General features: G+C 35.4%; 1 protein-coding gene across 1 annotated transcript in view; it reads left to right on the top strand.

Moving 5' to 3' along the window:
* The window catches only part of Malrd1 (MAM and LDL receptor class A domain containing 1), a 638,235-nt gene that overhangs the window by 23,724 nt on the left and 593,617 nt on the right, over positions 1-20,894 (top strand). The gene's annotated exons all lie outside the window — the stretch shown is intronic.

The raw sequence follows: 20,894 nt of genomic DNA, 5'->3' as shown, positions 1-20,894 counted from the left end.
ATTCGTTTTTTACACTATACCTGGCTGTCTGGCTCTCCTCTCTAGTTTCCAGCCAGTCGCCTTCTAGCAGAGTTGTAGCTTTACATACCAGCTGCAACTGCACCCTGACCTCAGGACAAAATCTGAAGGAATCTAACTTATTCTGATTCCTTTCTCCAAATGTCTATTCTTTTAAAAATAAATACACTTTCTTTTACTTATGTTTAAGGGCACCAAAGTCTGAGTCTTTATAACACCTTTATCGTAGTCTGTATGTTCACTGGGTTTTATTACAGTGAAGAGATGTGGCTTCTAATCTGCTGTGTGCTGCTCCTTCTCAAGGGTACCAGAGCTATAATCCATGCCTTAATAGTAAGCAGCCTATGTTATTTAGACAGAGTTGGATTTTTTTTAAGGAACACTCAACAAAAGACTGAAGATGGAGAAAAGAATCCCACATTATCATTTTCTAGATCATGCATGTTCAGCCTTGTGGTCTGAAAATGTTTATATTAAATCAGATAAAAATGAATGTTCATTTATTCCTTTCTGTATTTCTTATTTCAAAAAACTTATGGAGTATCTGTTTTTCTGCACACACTATTCTAGGACCAGAGGATATAATGGTGAGGAAGAACACTGTTGTTTTCCCCATTGAATTTTCAATTTAGTGATAGGGACATTAAAACTTACCCTTGTGGTTATATATGAAGACTAAAATCTCCACACAACCACCATCCTCATGGCTCAGGTACTGTTTAAAACACAATGTGACAAGAATAAAAATGTGTGTGAATGTGTATGTTTTGCCAGTATGCTTTGGGAGCATCCATATTGCTTGTAACCTGAGAAATTTCAATAAAGGAAGCTTGCGTCTATTTTTGTAAGAATTCACTTTATTAACATGGAGATAAATCTATTGCAGAATGGAAGGAGACCAAGAGAAAGAGGGAGGGGAAAGGGCAGAGAGGGGAAAGAGATGCAAAAAGAATGAAGATTTACTATGTATATGCACCAGCTCTCCGTGATGAATGTGATCATTATTTACTGCGAACATGTACTCTTAAAAATTAAAAAAAAAACAACTCATGGAAGTGTGCATTTCCAGAGGAGTGAATTTTACACATAAAATTATGTCACTAAACATGACTTTAAAAAGGAATAAAAAAGAATTAGCTTAATTATGCTATTATTTGAAAACATCTGAACTTTCATTTAAAGAAGAGATTTAGTTATACAGTTGTTCTCCTTATTTGCGGGGGATACATTTCATGGCACACAAGGAATGTGGAAACTATATATACTATGTTTTTTCCTATATGAACATACATTGATAAGGCTTAATATATAAATTAGGCATAGCAGGTTATTAATAACAATAACTAATAATACAGTGGAACAATTATAATATGTTGTGATAAAACTATTTAAACTTGATAAATTTTTTGTAGAATTTTCCATTTCATATTTTTGGTTCACAATGGATCATGGACAACTGAAACCACAGAAGGCAAAGCCATAAGTAAGGGCAACACCTGTAAGAGTCAATGATTTTAGAATAAATGTCAAATAAAATGTGTTAAGGCAATAGAATTAGTTTTTTTCCACTTGTCCCAATTTCAATATTATATTACTTTAAAAATGACAGACAACTAAAATGAAAAAATTCTTTTGTATACATATTTGTGCACCTATATTTATGTGAGTGATTAATGTTAATCTCAACTCACAAGCTGTTATCAACCTTGGTATATAAGATATGCTAAATACTGTGAGCCATACAAAGACTCCTCATGTTTAGGCTGTACATTCGAGTGTTTGTGATCTCTTTGGGACCTATATTTGGGGATAGCAGCATTACTTATAACTGGGAGACCGAAAAAGGTCCTATATTTTGGCTTTGAGTAAATTCCTTTGGGACTAGAGGCAAATTCTGATTCAGAAAAATAAAGGGCTCGTGAGAAAGACTTGAAAGGAAAGTAGTAGTCCAGTGGGTAGAGAGGTCAAATATTTTTCAGACTGAAAGCATCACGTAAGGATCAGATAGACGTAGTTGGTCTGTTCAGGCAGTGGTAGCAGTCTTGGGAAGTCAGTCCCCAAATGGGTATGTTGGGAGTGTCAGTGGTCACCTCACCCAGAGCTCACTGACCACTCGTCGGTGCCTCTTCCTCCTTTCCTTTCCCTCTGGTCCCTGGCCCCCTCGCATTTAACAATCCCATTTCTGCCCCTGTCCACCTGGGTGGCAGAAGTGAGAGCTGGGTGTGTGGCAGTGGAGGAGAAATAGTAGAAGGAATATTGAGAGCGCACGTATTTGCTGCTTAAGAATTCGTTCTGCCTCAAATAGAATTTCACGGCCGGCTGTAATTTGTTCTGTAAAGACACTGACTTTCAAGTGGACACCAAAGTCCTTGATGTGTGTGTATGTGTGTGTGTGAACATTTGAACAAACAAGACCTATTCTGCATGAAATGATATCTGTTGACTTTTTCATTTCTTTTATTTAAAATGAATTATATGTCAATGAGGGAATCAGAGTTGACAACTTAGATATTTATATTGATATTACATCGATGAAATGTCACCATATAATCTTAAGAGTGAAGCTGTCAAATATCTTAAATAACATCGCACCGGTGAAAGCTAAAAATGATTCATTCACTGACTTACCGAAATACAGAAATGTTTCAATTTGTTTCCTTTGCTTTCTTTTTGGCCTGCATTTTATCTCAGTGGGCAGATGGCTGGTCCACTTGTTAAATTTATATGGGTATATATTCTTCAAATTAGTCACAAGTGAATAAAAACCTGACCTCAAAACAAAAATATACAAAATTTCTGACAGTATATTGGAAATTTTTTAAAAAATCTATTCCTATGCATACGTGTTTCATTAATGCATATTAATTTTATAAAATATTGTTGGTTGAGGCATTTTCATGCATGGCTTACCATGCTTTGATTATGCCCATCCTCCCTTGGCCTCCCTTATGCATCCTGCCCTCTGCCCTGATCTGCTTCTGCTTGTCTAATAGTTCCCCTTCTACTTTTGTGTCATTTTTTTTAAAGATTCTACATTTTAGGCAAATGTGATGCTCTTCTCTCTCAGTCTGGCTTTTGCCTGACACGAACGACTCTGCTTCCTGTTCTCCTCCAGTGACATAATTGAATTCTTTGTATCTGAATAATACCTCACCCTGTGCACACACTACATTTTTTTTCTCCATTCATCCCTTGCTGTATGCATGGGCTGACTCCATATCTTGGCTACAGTCTACACTATGTAGGAATCCCTAGAGTAAGCTGACTTTATTTCCTTTGGATACGTAACAAGGATAGTACACCTGGGCCGCATGTTCTGGTTTTAGCTGTTTGAGAAGCTCCATAGATATTTTCCTATTGCTGTACTAATTTATAGTCTGACTGATAGTACAGAAGGCTTCCTTTTCCACTCAAAATCTTCCCAGCATTTTTTGTTTATCTTTTTGTTTTTATTCTCACCTGTAACTAACTGTGATGGGATCTCGATGTAGTTTTGACTTGCATTTCCCTGATGGATAAATAAAGCATTTTTCATGTAATTATTGGTATTTACAGTTTTTATTTTGAGAATTATCTGCTCAGTTCATTTGCCCATTTTTTGATTTGACTTATTCTTTTAGAGTTCTTTGAGTTCTTTATATATTGTGAATCTTAATCTTCTCATTGAAGAGTAGCTGACAAAGATGATCTTCCCTTCTGTAGGCTGTCTCTTCACTCTGGAGTTTCTTTTGCTATGCAGAGCTTTTTTAAACTTGATGATATTTTTGTTGGTGATTCTTGCTATTATTCTGAAGCTTTTAAGAGTCTAACTCAGGAAGTCATTGCCTGTTTCCGTATCTTGAAGTGTTTCCCCTGTGTTTTCCTCTAGCAGTTTACAAATTTATGGATTGTAATTAGATCTTTGATCTATGTTTAGTTGAATTTTGTACAAGGCAAGAGTTAGAGATCTAGTTTTGGTCTTCTGCATATGGGTAATCAATTTTCCCAGCACTAATTACTAAAGAAGTTGTGTTTTCTCCGTCAGTTTTGTTTGCTTGTTTGGATTTGGTTTTTTGTTTTGCTTTGGGCCCCTTTGTCAAGAATCAGGCTATAAACTACATAGGTTTATTTCTGTGTCCTCTAATATGTTCCATTAGAATACCTGTTTTTATACCAAAAGATACATATTTTGAACAGTGATCAAACAATCACTAAACTGAACTTCTGTCCAAAAAATGGTGGCAAAGAATTTTACCAATCTCCTATGTTGGAAAGTCCCAGTGGGTGTTGATTCTCTGCAAATGAAGTCTGAGTACCATAATGAATAGTCACGGAGATTTAGACCATTTGCAGTCTTTGTAGACTTGGGAAAACACCTTGAAATGTAGCAAATGGAATAACAGAGCCAGATGAGTATGCATTTGTAAATTCTGAATATTAAACCTCTGTATATTCTGAATATTAATCATTGGTTGAATGTCTCCCAAATTCCTAACCCCTGATAGTTCAATCAACATGGATACTGCTGTGAAGGGGTTTTGTAAATGTAACTGAAGTTACTAGCCAGCTGATTTTATTTGATTTGTTTGATTTTATTTTTTTTCTTATTAGGTTTATTGGTACTTTTTAAATATATAGTACAGTTACCTTTACCATTTGGATCCTGATCTTGTACCTTTACATGACAGATCTTTGTTCTCATTTTTTCCCCATAACCCTGTCCTCCCTTCACCCCCTCTACCCTCTCCTATTTACAAATATTTTGTTTCCATTTTTTCATTTTCTCATATATTTTCTTTTTCCTTATTTCCTTTTCCCTTCCCTTCCCACTGCCCCTACACCTTTAGCCCCTTTCTTCCTAATGAACATTGTCAATTACACAATTTGGATCTTATTTACACTTAAAGTTTTTCACACTAGAGAAACTATTCAGTATTTACACGTATGTCTTATTTATTTCACTTAAGAATATGGCCTCAACATGCATCCATTTTCCTACGAATGACACTAATTTTTCATTCTTTATGGCTGAGTGCTACTCCATTTTATAGAAGAACCACATTTTCATCCAGTCTCCAAGTGATGGGCAATTAGGTTGTTTCCAAGTTTTATCTATTACAAACTGTGCTGCTATAAACATGGGTGTGCATATGTCACTGTGGTATAATTCTTTTAATTCTTTTGGAAAGATACCCAGCAGAGGGATGGCTGGGTCAAATGGAACCTCTAGACCTCTAGTCCTAGTTCTTTGAGGTATCTCCGTATTCCACAGTGGTTGCACCAGTCTGCACTCCCACCAACAGTGAAGAAGGCTTCCTTTCTCCCCACTGCCCCTGACATTTGTTATTGGTTGATTTCCTGATAGCGGCCATTCTTTGTGGGGTGAGGTGGAATCTCAGTGTTGTTTTCATCTACATCTCTCCAATGACTAGTGCTGTGGAACATTTTTTTCGTATATTTATTTCCTGTTCTTATTTCTTTGAGAAATGTCTGTTCACTTCAGATGACCATTTTTGAATTGGGTCTTTATATTTGGGGGACCTGATTTTTTTGAGTTCTTTATTCTAGATAATAGTCCTTTTACTGAGGAGCAGCTTGTAAATTTTTTTTCCCACATTATAGGTTGTCTCTTAGTTCTATTGGTGGTTTCTTTTGTAGTGCAGAAGCTTTTCAATAAGAGGAGATCCCAGTTGTTGATTCTTTGTGCTAGTTCCTGTGCTATTGAGGATTTGTTCATAAAGTCTTTTCCTATGCCAATGTCTTCAAGAGTTAGCCTAACTTATCTTCCAGCAATTCTTTAGTGTTTATTTTTTAATATTTAGATCTTTAATCCACTTGGATTTTAGTTTAGTGTATGGTGAAAGATAAGGGTCTAGTTTTAACCTTTGGCAGGTTGAAATCCAGTTTTTCCAACACCATTTATTAAAGAGGCTATCTTTCCTCCAGTGAAGATGGTCAGCTCCTTTGTCAAAGATGAGGTAGTTGAGTACATCTAGAGTTGTTTTTGTATCTTCCCATCTATTCCACTGATCCTCAGGTCTTTTTCTTTCTCAGTACCATGCTGTTTTTATCACAGTGGCTTTGTAGTATAGTTTCAGCTTGGGGATTGTGATACCCTCTGACATGTCTCTGTTGCCTGAATTGCGTTTTCTATTCTGGGTCTCTTCTTGTTCCAAATAAATTTTTGGATTATTTTTTCTAGTTCTGTGAAATATACTGTTGGAATTTCAATTGGCATTGCATTGAATCTATATAGCAGTTTTGGTAGTATGGTCATTTTCACTATGTTGATTCTTCCTACCCAGGAGCAGGGGTATCTTTCCATTTTCCTATATCCTCTTTGATCTCTTTTTTCACAGTGTTGTAATTTTCAGTTTAGAGGTCTTTTGCTTCTTTCATTGGATTGATTCCTAGATACTTTTTTTTTTTTTTTTGGATGCTACTGTGAAAGGAATTGTTTCCCTAATTTCTCTCTCAGTGAATCTGTTATTTTTGTACAAGAAGGCTTTTATTTTTGAATGTTGACAATTTTTTTGTTGTTTTTTTCAGACAGGGTCTCACTGTGTAGTTGAGACTGACCTGGAACTCACTATGTAGCCCAGGCTGGTTTCAAACTCACAGCGATCCTCCTGCCTCAGCCTCCTGAGTGCTGGGATTACAGGTGTGCACCACCACGCCAGGCTGAGTGTTGACCTTTTATCCAGATACTCTACTAAAAGTGTCAATTAAGTCTAGAAGTCTTTTTGCTGTGTTTTTTGGGACTTCTATGTAGAGTATCATATCATCAGCAAATAATGACAGTTCGACTTTTTCCTTTCCTATCTTTATTACTTTAATTTCTTTCTCTTGTCTAATTGCTGTGGCTAATGTTTCCAGAATTATATTGAAGAGGAGCAGTGATAGTGGGCATCCTTGTCTTATTCCTGATTTTAATGTGAAGGTTTTTAATATTTGGCCACTTAATATGGTGCTGGGTGTTGGTTTTTCATAGATGGCCTTTATCAAGTTGAGATAAAGACCATCTCTTCCATTTTTCTGCAAGGTTTTTATCATGAATGACTGTTGAATTTTGTGCAGTACTTTTTCTGCATCTATTGAGAAGATCATATGATTTTTGTCCTTGACTTTGTTAATACAGTATATTACACTTATCGATTTACATGTGCTGAACCATCCTTCCATCCCTGGAATAAATCTGACTTGGTTAGAGTGTATGATCTTCTTGATAACCCTTTGTATTCTGTTTGCCAGTATTTTATTAAGGATTTTTTTCATCTGTGTTCATTAAGGAGATTGGCTTGTAGTTCTTTTTTTTTGTTTGTTTGGGGCTTTCCCTGGTTTGGGAATCAAAGTAACACTTGCTTCCAGGAATGAATTTGGAAGTATAGCTTCCCTTTCAATTTCATTGAAAAGTTTAAAGAGTAGTGGCAGTAGTTCTTCTTTACATTTCTTGTAAAATTCATCAGTGAATCTGTCAGGACCTGGGCTTTTCTTTGTTGGTAAGCTTTTAATTACATTTTCAGTTTCACTGATTGTAATTGGGGTGTTTAGAATTTTTTATCTTCGTTCAACTTTGGTATTTCATAAGTATCAAGAAATCTGTCCATTTCTTCTGTGTTTTCCATTTTATTAGAATACAGGTTCTCAAAGTAGTTATTGATGGTCCTCTGTATTTCTGCTGGATCTGTTGTGACTTCACCTTTTTCATTCCTAATTGCATCGATCTGAGCATTTTCTTTCCTTTTTTGACAAGGTTGGCTAAGGGTTTATCGATATCATTTATTCTTTTGAAAAACCAACTCTTTAATTCATTGATTTTCTGTATTGTTCTCTTAGCTTACATTGCATTGATTTCTACTTTGGGTTTGTCTTGCTCTTCTTTTTCTAGGAGCCTAAGATTCATTATTAAGTTGTTTATTTGAGCTTGCTCTGTTTTCCTAGTGTGGGCATTCAGTTCTATGAATTTTCCACATAGACCTGCTTTCATTGTGTCCCATAGATTCCTGTATGTATTGGCATTATCATTTATTTGCAAAAACTGACTAATTTCTTCTTTAATTTCCTCTGTGACCCATTGATTGTTCAGGAGAGTATTGTTCCATTTCCATGTGTTTGTGAAGTTCTTACAGTTTCTTATGCTATTGTTCTCCAGCTTAATTGCAGTATGGTCTGATAGTATACATGGGATAACTTTGATTCCTTTGCATTTATTTAAACCTGTTCTATGAGCTAGTATGTGGTCTATTTTGGAGAATGACCCATGTGTAGCAGAACAGAATGTAAATGTGGAGCACTCTAGAAGTCTATGAAGTACAATGATCAAAAGCTTCGTTCAGATGTAGTATGTCATTGTTGACTTTTTCTCTCGATGATCTGTCTGTTTGTGATGGGGGGGCATTTAGTTCCCCCACTATGATTGTATTAGTGCTTATTTGGTTTTTCATGTTTTTTAATATTTGTTATATATAGTTGGGGGCATTATTATTTGGTGCATATATATTTATGATTGTCATCTCTTCCACTTGTATTGCCCCCTTTACAAGGATGTAGTGGCCTTCTTTGTCTCTCTTAATCAGTTTTAGTTTGAAATTTACTTTCCACTTGTATTGCCCCCTTTACAAGGATGTAGTGGCCTTCTTTGTCTCTCTTAATCAGTTTTAGTTTGAAATTTACTTTGTCTGCAAATAAGACAGCTACCCCTGCTTTTATCTGGCCTCCTGTTGCAAGGAGAACTGTTTTTCATCATTTCACTTTCAGTCTATGGGTTTCTTTTTGCACTAGATGTGTTTCCTGTATACAACATATTGTTGGATTTTGCTGCTTCATCCATTCTGCCAGTCTGTTTCTCTTGATTGGTAAATTGAGGCCATAAACATTGATGGTTATGACTGATATGTATTGATTTATCATTGTCATGTTATTGTCCTGTTGTTGGCTCTTTTTAATTTTCCCCCTCTCCCTTTAGTTTATTGCCTTCTCTAATGGATTTGCTCTGTTGGGCATCATGGTATTGTGACCTTCATTGTCTTTTTCTAGGATATTGTTTAGAAGTGTTTGTAGTGCTGGTTTTGTATTCATGATGTTTCTCAGATGTTCTTTGTTGTGGAAGTATCTTATTTCCCCATCAATTCTGAAGGAGACTTTTGCAGGATACATCAGCCTAGGTTGGAGGTTGTTTTCTTTTAGAACTTGAAATACCTCACTCCATGCTCTCCTTGATCTGAGGGTTTGCGTTGAAAAGCCTGCTGTGATTCTGATGGACTTTCCTTTGCATGTGATTTGTTTCTTTCTCTAACTGCTTGTAGTATTTTGTTCTTCTGTTCGATTTGTGGGATCTTGACTATTATATGTCTAGGTGTAGTTTTTTTTTTTTTGATCATGGCTAGTTGGAGCCCTATATGCCTCACTTATCAGTATGTGAAATTCTTTTGCTCTGTTTGGCAAGTTTTCTGTCATTAATTCTGTGAATAGCTTTTTAAAGTCATTTGTATTTTCTTCTGCTACTTCATGGATTCCTATCAGTCTTATATTATTCTTCTCTGCATCATCTAGGAGTTATTGGATTGATTTCTCATGATCTCGTTACTGTTTTTAAGAGATCTCTCTTTTCATGGCTGCTGACTGTATTCTTGTCTTCTCTGTCTGACATTATATCTTCACATTCATTTATCCTGCTGGGAAACTTTTCAATAGAGTTTTAATTTCCTAGCTATCTGTTTGAATCTGTTTCATGGATTCCTTTTCTTTCCTATGTTGGGCATTCATGATTTCCATTTCTTTCCTTTGCTGGGTCTTCATGGCTTCTATCATCTTCCTGAGCTCATCTATTTTTTTGTCAGTTCTGTTCTTGAGTCGCTAACCATGTCTTTTATTGTGCTCACCATCTCTCTAGTTATCTGGGAAATTATTTCTGTTTTGATTTTTTTTAGAGCCTGGTTGATCTGTTTTGTTACTTCCTGTGTTATAAGATCAGGGTGACCTGGTGGGTTTTTGTCAGACTTCCACCTCATTTCTGCTAGAGTTTGCCATTGGTGAACTGGAAGTCTGTCTTTGTGTCTTGCTTAAGTGCTTTCTCATTTTTATTTTTGTTGTTGTGCTGTCTTTGATTGATTCCTGGGTTAGTATTTTGATCTGATATAGCTGCTCTTTAGGTTTTGAGTGTATAATGAGTCATAGATACTCTCATTTTCATAATATCAGAAACACATTAAATCAATCACAGCCCTTTAGCCCAATTGATAGAGTCACCAACACAATAACATCAGGCAAAGCTTAGAAACTGACCCTTTGTGGTAGTAAGCTATGACTTTTCAACCATGTGAATTAAATGAAAATCGAGGAGCAGCCCAAAATACGTTTATAGTCAATAAACTCTTCAATAAAGCAACTTTACCCTTCAGGATGGGGACTTAGAAGGAGCTAGGAGGAGAGGGATAGGTAGAAGCATAGGAGAATGTTTCAAGTGAAGCCAGAGGACACAGGATGACTATACAAACTTTAGGAAACTAATGAAGAAAAGAGGGAAAGACACAGTGCAAGAGCAAAGACAAGAATAGAACAACTTAATAGTAATAGGGCCTCAACTCACTTTCCTTTGAAATTAATGACCCTCGAGTGAAGAAAAAAAGAGAAGAAAAGAAAAGAAAGAAAAGAAAAAGAAATCTGAATTAGGGCAGGAACAGGGACAAAAAGGGAGATGATGAATAATGTGGGGGAGCAAGAAACTGGGAAAAAGAAGACAGAAAAAATAACTTTCAGAATGGGATGAGAAAAGAAAGAAAAAGAAATTAAAGAGCCTCTTTCAGGGTATATCTCTGCTGTCACAATAGATAGTGTGAGCAGCAATGTGCAGAACTAAGTCATTTAGTCTCAGCTAGCCAACAGCAGACCCCTGAGATTCAGGTTGAATTTGGGCTGAAGGTCCAAAATGAGCTCCCTGACCTCCTTCAGTGTTGAACTCTGCAAGGTTCTACTACAGGTTCTCTCTACCCTTTCTCTGTAGATAGTCAGAGTTCTGATGGAAGATGGTGATCCCTCCAACTTACCAACTATGGAGGTCTGATGTGCCTTTATTGCAGTTGTTCACTTCCGTTTTATCTTCTGGAGCTCAGCAAAATGACCTTTATGACCACCTGTGCCTCTGCAGTGTGGATCCAGGAACTGATTCAATCAGGAGGCCTGAGAGCATCGTGAGGGGGCAGGGCGGGATATGTTATTTCAGAGGTGTTTGTGCAGCTGTTCAGTCCTTACTGGTCCACTGGATGAAGGCTGGGGAGCTGTTGGGTTCTTCTTGTGGCTGACTGGTTCTCCCTGTTCCACTCTAGCCATCTGATTTTCATATTGGAAGGTTATCTTCTACTATTCTCGTGGACCGAGCATTATTCCATGAGCTCCAAAGAACAGAAGAGGGGAGATCAGAGAGGTTTGAGGTTTGAGGATTTGACCTGAATGTTGGCTTTGAAGAGAGAGAAAAGGGTCCATGAAATAAAGAATGCAGGGATCTCTAGAAGTGCAAAGGAGTCAGTGGGTAAGGGCCAGCAAGGAATCAGGACATCAGTCTTAAAACTACATAGAATTGAATTCTTCATGTTGAATTAGCTTGGAAATGGATTCATTCCCAGGGCCCTCAGAGAGAATAATAGCCAGGCAACACTTTAAATTCAGCCTTTTGAACATTGAAGCAAAGAACCAACTAAGTCATATAGTGCCTAGACTTGTGAACTATAGAAACTAATGGATCATTTCTTGGTACTGTTTTTTTTTTTATGATAATCATGATGACATCATCTTTGTAACACTTAAATGTCCATCTTGGTAAAAATAGCTTGGTATAAATTGTTAAACATATTCATTCTCTTCCAAAAACACAGATTCCTCTTATCTAACCTGTTCTTTTTCGATAGGATGCCACCGAAAGAAAATATGTCAGCCTGTAAATGTGCCTCCTTTGTACTGTTTTAAGCCGTTATGCTTATGATAATCTGTTATGGCAGCGATAGAAAATGAAAACACCAACTTTCAAGGTTTTTAAGGGAAGAAGGCTTTATAATTTCTTGATTGTACTTTCATGCTTCTAACTGTTGCAACATCTAAAATACTCTTTTACTTGATGAAATGCAAAAAATTATATATTTAAAGTATGCTGATTTGGACTCTCAGTTCTTCCTGGATATTGTTAGCACTGTGATTTGGGTGCGAATCACTGGCCTTTCTGTTTTTTATTTTATGTGGTCCTAATTCATCTAGTTTTTCATTTATATGCTATTTTTTTCATTCTTACCACTATTTTTATTGCTTTCCTTTACAGCATGTAAAAGTTATGGATCGCCAGGGATTTAGCTCAGTGGTTCTGCCACCTGTTTCTCCAAGCGCAAGGTCCCAAGTTCGATCCCCGGTACGAAAAAAAAAGTTATGGATCTGTATTTAATTCAAGGCACTTGTCTCTCCCACTCTAGCTTGTATAATATTGATGAAGTCAAACTTTCTATTTTTAATCTATCCACCCACTTATCCATCCTTTATTTGTTTTTTTCACTCTTTACAGTGTTTGTTTTTTCTCTTAGGTGTCATATCTAAACAACTGTTGCCTAATCCGAGGTCACAAATTTATACCTATTATTTCTTTTTAGACATAATATATTATATTGAGGCTTTTAGTCCATTTTTAGTTAATTTTTTAATATGATATGAAGTATCTACTTTCTTTTGTATGCAGCCATTTCTGAGCACCAAAGACTGTTTTTTCTTCATTGAATTGTCTTGGCACCCTATCAAAAGTCAGTTAGCTACTGATGTATCAGTTTATTTCTTTCTTTTTTCTTTTTGGTACCTGGGATTGAACTCGGGTCCTTGTGCTTGTGAGGCAGGTAGTAGAACCACTGAGCTAAATCCCCGGCCCATATCAGTTTATTTCTGAACTCTCGGTTCTAGTGCATTGTTCTTTAAGCTTATAGATTGCTAGGACATCACTGTTTTGATTAGTGTAGCTTTGTCACGTGCTTTGAAGAGAATAGACTCGGGAAGTGTAAGTAGTATAATTTTGTTCTTTTCCACAATATTTTTGAGCTATTGTAGGTTTTATTTACATATAAATTTTAGGGACAAGTTATCATTTCTCAAAAAAAATAGTGTCTGGAATTTTGAGAGAGAATGTATTGAAGATATACATCAATGTGATGACTATTACCTATCTTCACAATGTTAAGCATTCTAACCATTACATATGATGTTTTTGTATTTATTTAAGTTTTCTTTAATCTCTTTTGATATTGTTTTGTGGCTTTCATTGTACAAATCTTGCTTTTCTTTTGGTAAATTCATTGTTTAATATTCTTTTTGAAGCTATTGTAAATGAAAATATTTTCATAATTTCACTTTCACATAATTCATTGTGAATATATATGAATGGGACTGATTTTTATTTATTAGGCTTGTATCTTAACAAACTTATCAACCTTGTGTTTTAGTGGTACTTATTTTTAATTTTGGTGGTTTCTTGGTGTGTGTGTGTGAGTATATATGTATATATATATTGTGCCATATTATCTACAAATAGGGTTGTTTCCCTCTTGGTTTCCAGTCTTTTCATTTATTCCATGCCTAATTGATGACTGGAGGACTTCAGTACCATTTTGCTTGCAACAGCAGACGTGGTGTCCACCATTAAATTTATAGTAGATACCATCTGTCAGGCAGAGAATGTTCCTTTCTAGTATTGTATGTTGAGTTTTATGATTAGATGTGTTAGACTTTGTGTATGGAATATGCTGAATATTGACTAATTGTCAGTTTCTACTGAGCAATTTTACATTATATATTGACTTTGTATATTGAGATATGTTAGACTTTGTTTTATGATGAGTTTTCTTAGACGATTGTATTTTCTCTATTTATTGATATGATCATGTGGCATTTGTGCTTTGATTGGTATGGTATAAATATTGACTGATTTTTTTTTTTTTATATGGTGAGCAAACTTTGCATTCCCGGGACAAATTTCACTTGATCTTAGTGAAAACATCGTTTAATACATTGCTGATGTATATTATCAGGGATATTTGTCTGTTGGTTACTTTTCTTGTCATGCCTTTGATTTGGGTATTAAAGTAACAGTGGCCTAATAGACTGGGTTGTGAAGTGCCACACCTCTTTTGATTTGTAGATGATTGCTTACATGTTTCAGAGAATTTACTAGTTAAGTATTCTATGCTTGAGCTTTTCTTTGTGGAATTTTTTTTTTATTGATTCATTTTTTTGCAAGTCATAGTCTATTTAGATTTTTTATTTCTTTTGAGTCAGTATTACTGGCTTGTGTCTGTCTAGTAATTTGTCTCATCAAATGTATTACTTCTGTTAGTTTAATGTAATTTATATTATTGTTTTTTAATCCTTTTTCACTTTTATAAGGTTGAGTGTTTCTGACCCTGGTTTTATTTTTCAGTTTAGGACATTGAATCTCTTTCTCTGTTTCAGCCTGTCTCTTTCTGTTAATCCAGTAAAAGTTTTGTCAACATTGTTGATTTTTTTCCAAGAACAACCTTCTCTTTTAAAATTTTTTTCAACTGTTTCTGTTCTCTATTTCATTTAATTTTCCTCTAATATTTATTATTTCCTACCTCCATTTTTAGTTTAATGGTTAAGATTGCTTTTCTTTTAGTTTCTTAAAGTAAAATGTTAGACTATTGATTTTTAGATTTTTTAAAATTTAGGCATTTACAGCTATATATTTCTTTGTAAGCACTAATTTAACAGTACCATTCATTTTAGTATGCTTTATTTTCACTTTATTCATCTCAAAGTATCCTTTAAATTTCCTTTGTAATTTCTTGAATTCATTTGCCATTTTGGCAAGTGTTACTTAATTTCCACCTTGTTTGTGAATTTCTCTTGTTTACTTTGTTATTGATTGAAATAATTTCATTGTAGGTAAATCATACTTGTATGCCTTACATTTTCCTTAAAACGTACTTTTTCTTGGAGAATGTTTTGTGTAGACTTTGAAAGCGAAAACATTCTTCTATGGTTAGGTGCTGCTGCTTTATATGTGTTAATTAGGTTTCATTTGATTACAGTGTTTCCCAAGACTTCCGTTGCCTTGCTAATCTTCTATCAAGTGGCTCTATTTTTGAAAGTGGAGTAGTACTGAGTTTCCAACTAGTGTTTTGGATAGTCATTCTTTTACTTATATTCTGCTGGCTTTCACTTTATATATTTTGGGGCTGTGTTTTTAGGTACATACCGTGGTTATAATTATATCTTCCTGAGTAATTGATCATTTTATCATTATAAAAAGTCCTTTCTAGTGACATTTTCCTACCATAAAATCTTATTTTTCTGAATTTTGTGGAGCTGCCACAACTTTTTTTTTTTGGCTAATGTTTGTTGGGATGTCATTTTTATCATTTTATTTTCAGTCTTTTTACAAAGTTGAATCTTAAAGTTTTCTTTTTCAGATATCATACTTTTGTGTATGATTTCACCTCTGAATTGTAATTGGAGAATTTATTTTATGCACAGCATGAATTACTAAGATCTGATGTATACCTTTCTGCTATTTGTTTTCTGTATGATTTATGTCTTTCTTATTCTCTGTTCCTTCAGTACAGCCGCTTTTTGTGCTAAATGAATATTTTCTTTTGCATCATATGTTCTTGTCATATTTTACTGACATTTTATATTTCTGAACTATGTTATTAGTAGTTGTCCTAGAGATTATACTTAATATCCTAATTTATAGTGACCTAGGTTGGATTAATACTAACTTAATATGAGTATATAACGTTTTTGTCTTATGCAATTCTATTCTTTTTTTTCCTGCTTTTTACCAAAAATTAGATCTTTATATTTTGTGTCAGTCAACATTGAATTTTAATTATTTTATGTATCATCAATTAAAATAATAACTGAAATGTATTGACTGTGTCTTTAGTGAAAAACTTGAGACATTTAAAGCTAAATAGATATACCTTGAGACCATATTCCTTTTTTTTCCCCCCATTAAGATTATTGGTACATTTTAGGTATACAGTACAGTTACATTCATCATTGGGATCTTATATTACATGAAGTATCTTGGTTCTTATTTTTTCCCCATTCTCCTGACCTCCCTTCACCCCCTCCACCTTCCCTATTTACAAAGATTTTGTTTCCATTTTTCCTTTCCTCATATTTTTCTTTTTTCTCTTCTTTCCTCTCCCCTACCCTTCCCACTTCCCGTACTTCTTTAGATGTTTCTTCCTATAATTCATTATCAGTTATACAATTTGGGTTTTTGATTTTTTTTTTTGACACAGGGTTTCCCTTTGTAGTTCAGGCTGGCCCTGAACTTACTATGTAGCCCAGGATCACCTTGAACTCATGGCAATCCTCCTGCCTCAGCCTCCCAAGTACTGGGATTATAGGGGTGTACCACCATACTTGGCTCAGAGACTACATTCTTAAGTGAAATAAATTGCACACACACGTGTAAAAACCACATTGTATCTTCGGTATGAGAAAGTGAAAGTGAAAATGAGGACCAAAATTATAATAATGTGAGACAGAAAGAAAATGTTCAAATGGAAAGGGGTGAAGTGAAGGAAGGAAGGGAAAGAAAATAATGAGAAAAGAAAAAAAATGGACACAAAGCTTTTGTAAGTAAGGAGGGGAGGAAGAGTTGAAGGGAGGGGAGGGGAATGGGAAAAAATAAGAACCAAGATATGTCATGCACAAGGACAAGTTCCCTGTGATGAATCCCGGCATTATGTAGACCTAAAATGCACCAGTAAACTTAATTAATTAAAAGAGAAATTCTCTATTTTTAGTTTGCTTATTTTTCTAATTTACTTAAATTTTTTATTCATACTTGTACACTGCGTGTTTATTAGTCACAACTATATTCATTATGGGGCATTATAATCTATAATCTTTTTACTTCCATTCCTCTTCCTGTTTTATCCCCTCCTTCCTTCTCTAGATTTCCTTCCTCTTTGCAAAATAATTCTTTCCTATATTGGGCATCTGTTGTTACAGTTTCTTAATCCTTTAGATATTTATTCTCCTTTCTCTTTGAAATATTTTGATAGATGATTTAAATTTTTTTGTCTAATAAATCTTACAGTCCTCAGAGATACATTCTGTTGATGGCTATTTCTTTTCCCTTCATACAGACTATATTTAATTTCTTCCTGTTTTTCACATTAAAAAGTTTGGGCCAGGACTGGGGGTTTAGCACAGTGGTGCTGCTGCCTGCCTCACTAAGCACAAGGTATTGAGTTCGATCGCCAGTATATTAAAAAAAAAAGTTTGGACCTATAAACTAATGTCCTATATAATAAATATATCAAATCTGGAAATCTTTTGTCCCTCTAACCTCACCTGTGTTTGCTGTTCTTACTGTTTATTATGGTTGTTTGTTTTCATTCCAGTGACTTTCCTGAACTAATTCTGTGAAGTCTCTATCTGGCCCCTGAAACCTCTCGTTGGTTGGCTTCATGACTGAAGAGAGTTTCTTGCATACCTGTGTCTTAGTCACTTCAGGTTGCTAGAACATGGGCTGAGTAGCTTTTAAACAAGTGAACTTCTTTCGCACAGCTCCAGAGGCTGGAGAGACCAAGATGGAGGCATCAGTGCAGTTGGCACCCAGTGAAGGCCCACTTGTATGGGCAGCTGCTTGGTGTGGTAGAATGGGCAATGCAGCTCTCTGTGGAAAGCCTTTCCCATTCATGAAGATTTTGTTCTTATACTTTACACATTGCTTAAATCCCCGTCCCCTTAAACCTCATGGTGATTAGGTTTGAACACAGGTTTTTGGGAAGGACGCAATGAACATTCAGATCCTAGTAACCTAGACCAATAAATATCTCAGTGCTTGCGGAGGCTTTCTTGTGTGCATGTTGGCTGCACCTTCAGTACCTGCCCAGCCAGCTGATAATTCTGCCTCTCTCTTTGTTTCCTGCTTTCTTGGAGCCTCACGTAGTCTCACACGTGTACATGTGTTTTGAGAATTTGAGGAGTATAATGGAACTTTCAAAGCTTTTATCGACATCTCAGTCCCATGAATTTTATGAGTAGTCTGTTTTCCCCAGCAATTACATACTCCTGAGGCAACTGTACAGTTAAGACACTTGGCATTTGTTGTTTTTGATAAATCCTTAACATACAAGAAAGATTTTTGTTCTGAGAGTTGCTGTCGTGAACACTTCTAGACAGTGTTTTAAGTAGAGACTGTCACAACTGCCAGACAGGATTATGACAGATGAATGGGAATGAGGCTTTGGCAAAGCATTAGCTCCATTTAACCCTGCCGGCATGTATAGGAATGTAGGTTACCATTTGTTAAATTTACTGTGGAGATGGACAGCAGACAATGAGAGGAGGACAAGCTAAGATACACAAAACACACATTTAAAAAACTGAGATTCAGACATCTCTTGACTGAAAGCTCTCCCCAGATTGCCATAAACATTTGATTACTTTTCAGAGCCATGGAAAAGTTAATGCAGACTATTTTTGCCATTTTAAGGTTGCTTTTATGGTGGAGAAAATTTTCAGACATCTTTGTGATTTCCATTATCACCGTCACGTTTTATGAGCTTATAAAGTGACTCAACTTGTCACCGAAGCCATATATAATGTGAGACAATAGCATTCACTAGTGTTTGCTATCAAAATTATAAGCAATTCTTATTTGAGGGTATCCTTTAACAGGTATTTTCACAAATAGTTCCTGGTGCATGGAACTTGTTGCTTTAAGGAGAAATATGAGAATTAAGCAAGATTTGATGGAAACAATTGAATAAAGAAACAAAAATGAAAACATCAAGGAGTTTCTAAGACTGTTCTCTCTGAGGGGAGCCATATTTCTGTCAAGGATGAATACCTTTTTCTAATTTTTATAAATTTGATATTTTAACCTTGCCTGTGGCCTTGGACCTTGTTATGGTGTTCCATTCCTGCAGCTAGATTGTTTTGGAGGTGCTCTTGAGAACTTACATCATCTCACTGTTACAGTGCCTTTTTGGAGTTCCTTTGAGCCAACTGGTCACATTATAACAGGATTTATGTTTCTCCTACTCAGATTCAGCCCCATTAATCTCTCAGAATTTGGGAAATGGGAGGAGATGCAAGGCTGCCTATCAATAGTTGAGTGAAATGAAGGTGAAAATTCTTATCTTTCTTGAGGCTGAGGGTCAGTGGAATTCATTACCAAGGTTATTGGATTTAACTCGCAAAACTTGATTCATGATTTTTTTTGCTTTCATATTTTATGCACTCCTTTTGTGTCATCCAGCCTGGTTTGTGTTTGGATTTTACTCCAATATTTATCCAGTTAGTGAGAGAAAATATTTTCCAAGTAAGTCCCTCCCACATAAACATTTAAGTTAGTTTTCATGAAATTATGTTTTTGTTTTGTAACTTTAATAATTAATATTATAGCTTGAGATCATTCAAAATGTCTATTTTAAAGATGTGCTCTGTATTTATGCATTTGCTTTTACAGATGCAGGTATACAGTGGGAATTAATGAGCCAGTTAGATGAACTGAAGTGGGTGTGGGGTACAGATGAACCAGTGATAATGATGAAGATGATGATGATGATGTTAGTAATGGTGATGATGAGTACATGTATAGGACAGGTGTATTACTAGGCTGCTTCCAGGAGGAAGAGATGTGTAGAGTGAGTACTGAGTACCATTTTTGTTATCTAGAAGCTCATATAGTTTTCTCTCAGTGTTGGATGAGTTATGCTGCTGAAGATTTACTTCTTTGTCTTATAAATGAAAGTGATGACTGATGTCCTCTGGAAAATGAGAGAACTTTCTAGGGGTGATGCTGCTCTCTGAGAAGCATCTCCACTTGTAACTTCTGTACTCCTTCTATGAATGTAGGGTTAAGTGGAGTTACAGTACAAACGAAATCAATTAAAAAAAAATCTTGCTGATGTCACTAAGTTGGAACCAAAGGCAGAAAGCAGATATTTATATTGGGTATGTTTTGAATACATTTTTCTTATGAAAAGAAAAATATTTATTACGAGGGCATATGTCAGAATCTCTAGATGTTTCCAAATTGAAACTTTACTTTCTACTACAAGCTGAAGGTTAAATTCTGTTTAATACTTGACAAAATACAGAACAGTTTTCAGTATCATAATGCATGCCTAATGACTTGTAAAATGTTCTGCTTTTATATTTAGATAATTTATTCTTGTATGACTTGAAAAATACTATTTCAAATGCTGCTTTATTACTGTATACCTAAAATGTACCAGTAAACTCAAGTAAAAAAATAAAAACTCAATAATTTATCAGATCTGATTTTAAGAATGAACATTTTTTAATAAACATGATTAAGTAATTTTCTTGACAAATGGAAATCTGACCCTACATCTCTCATGGATGCTTTTAGTAGCTGATTATTTATGAACAACAGTTTGTCTTGTTGAATTTTGTTACCATTTGTACTACTAACAGTATTATTTACGCCCCCAAATAATGTATCCCTTTGGCTCATTGTGCTTATTTGATTATTTACTTGCTTTACATTTGTTTACCTGCCACATGAGCAACTAAAGATTGTCCACTTGTGTCATCACCATGATACCAGGTCTTCATTCAGTGACGCTAATACAATAAGTCTAGGGAGTGATTTCACTTACGCCTCTGGCTATACCTATAAACAGATTAATGCCACTGTTTTCTGCGTAGAGTGCAGTTTTGGAATAAGAGTAGGACAGAAGAGGTTCAGTTTCATAGTTGTACTGTTGATTCTTCCAATGACAGGGCAACTGGATTTGATTGCCAGTCCAACTTTAAAATGCCACCGAATAACTTGGCTAGACCTGCCATCGTAGTCATCATCATCATGATTTCTCTCGTTCCTCTTGACAAATAGGATTGCACCAAGCACGGTAGCA

Source organism: Fukomys damarensis, unplaced genomic scaffold, assembly GCF_012274545.1.
Source record: "Fukomys damarensis isolate Sample0158 unplaced genomic scaffold, DMR_v1.0_HiC HiC_scaffold_37, whole genome shotgun sequence".
Lineage (NCBI taxonomy): Eukaryota > Metazoa > Chordata > Mammalia > Rodentia > Bathyergidae > Fukomys > Fukomys damarensis.
Note: the sequence above shows the minus strand (reverse complement) of the source record. Positions and strands in the feature narration are given on the sequence as shown.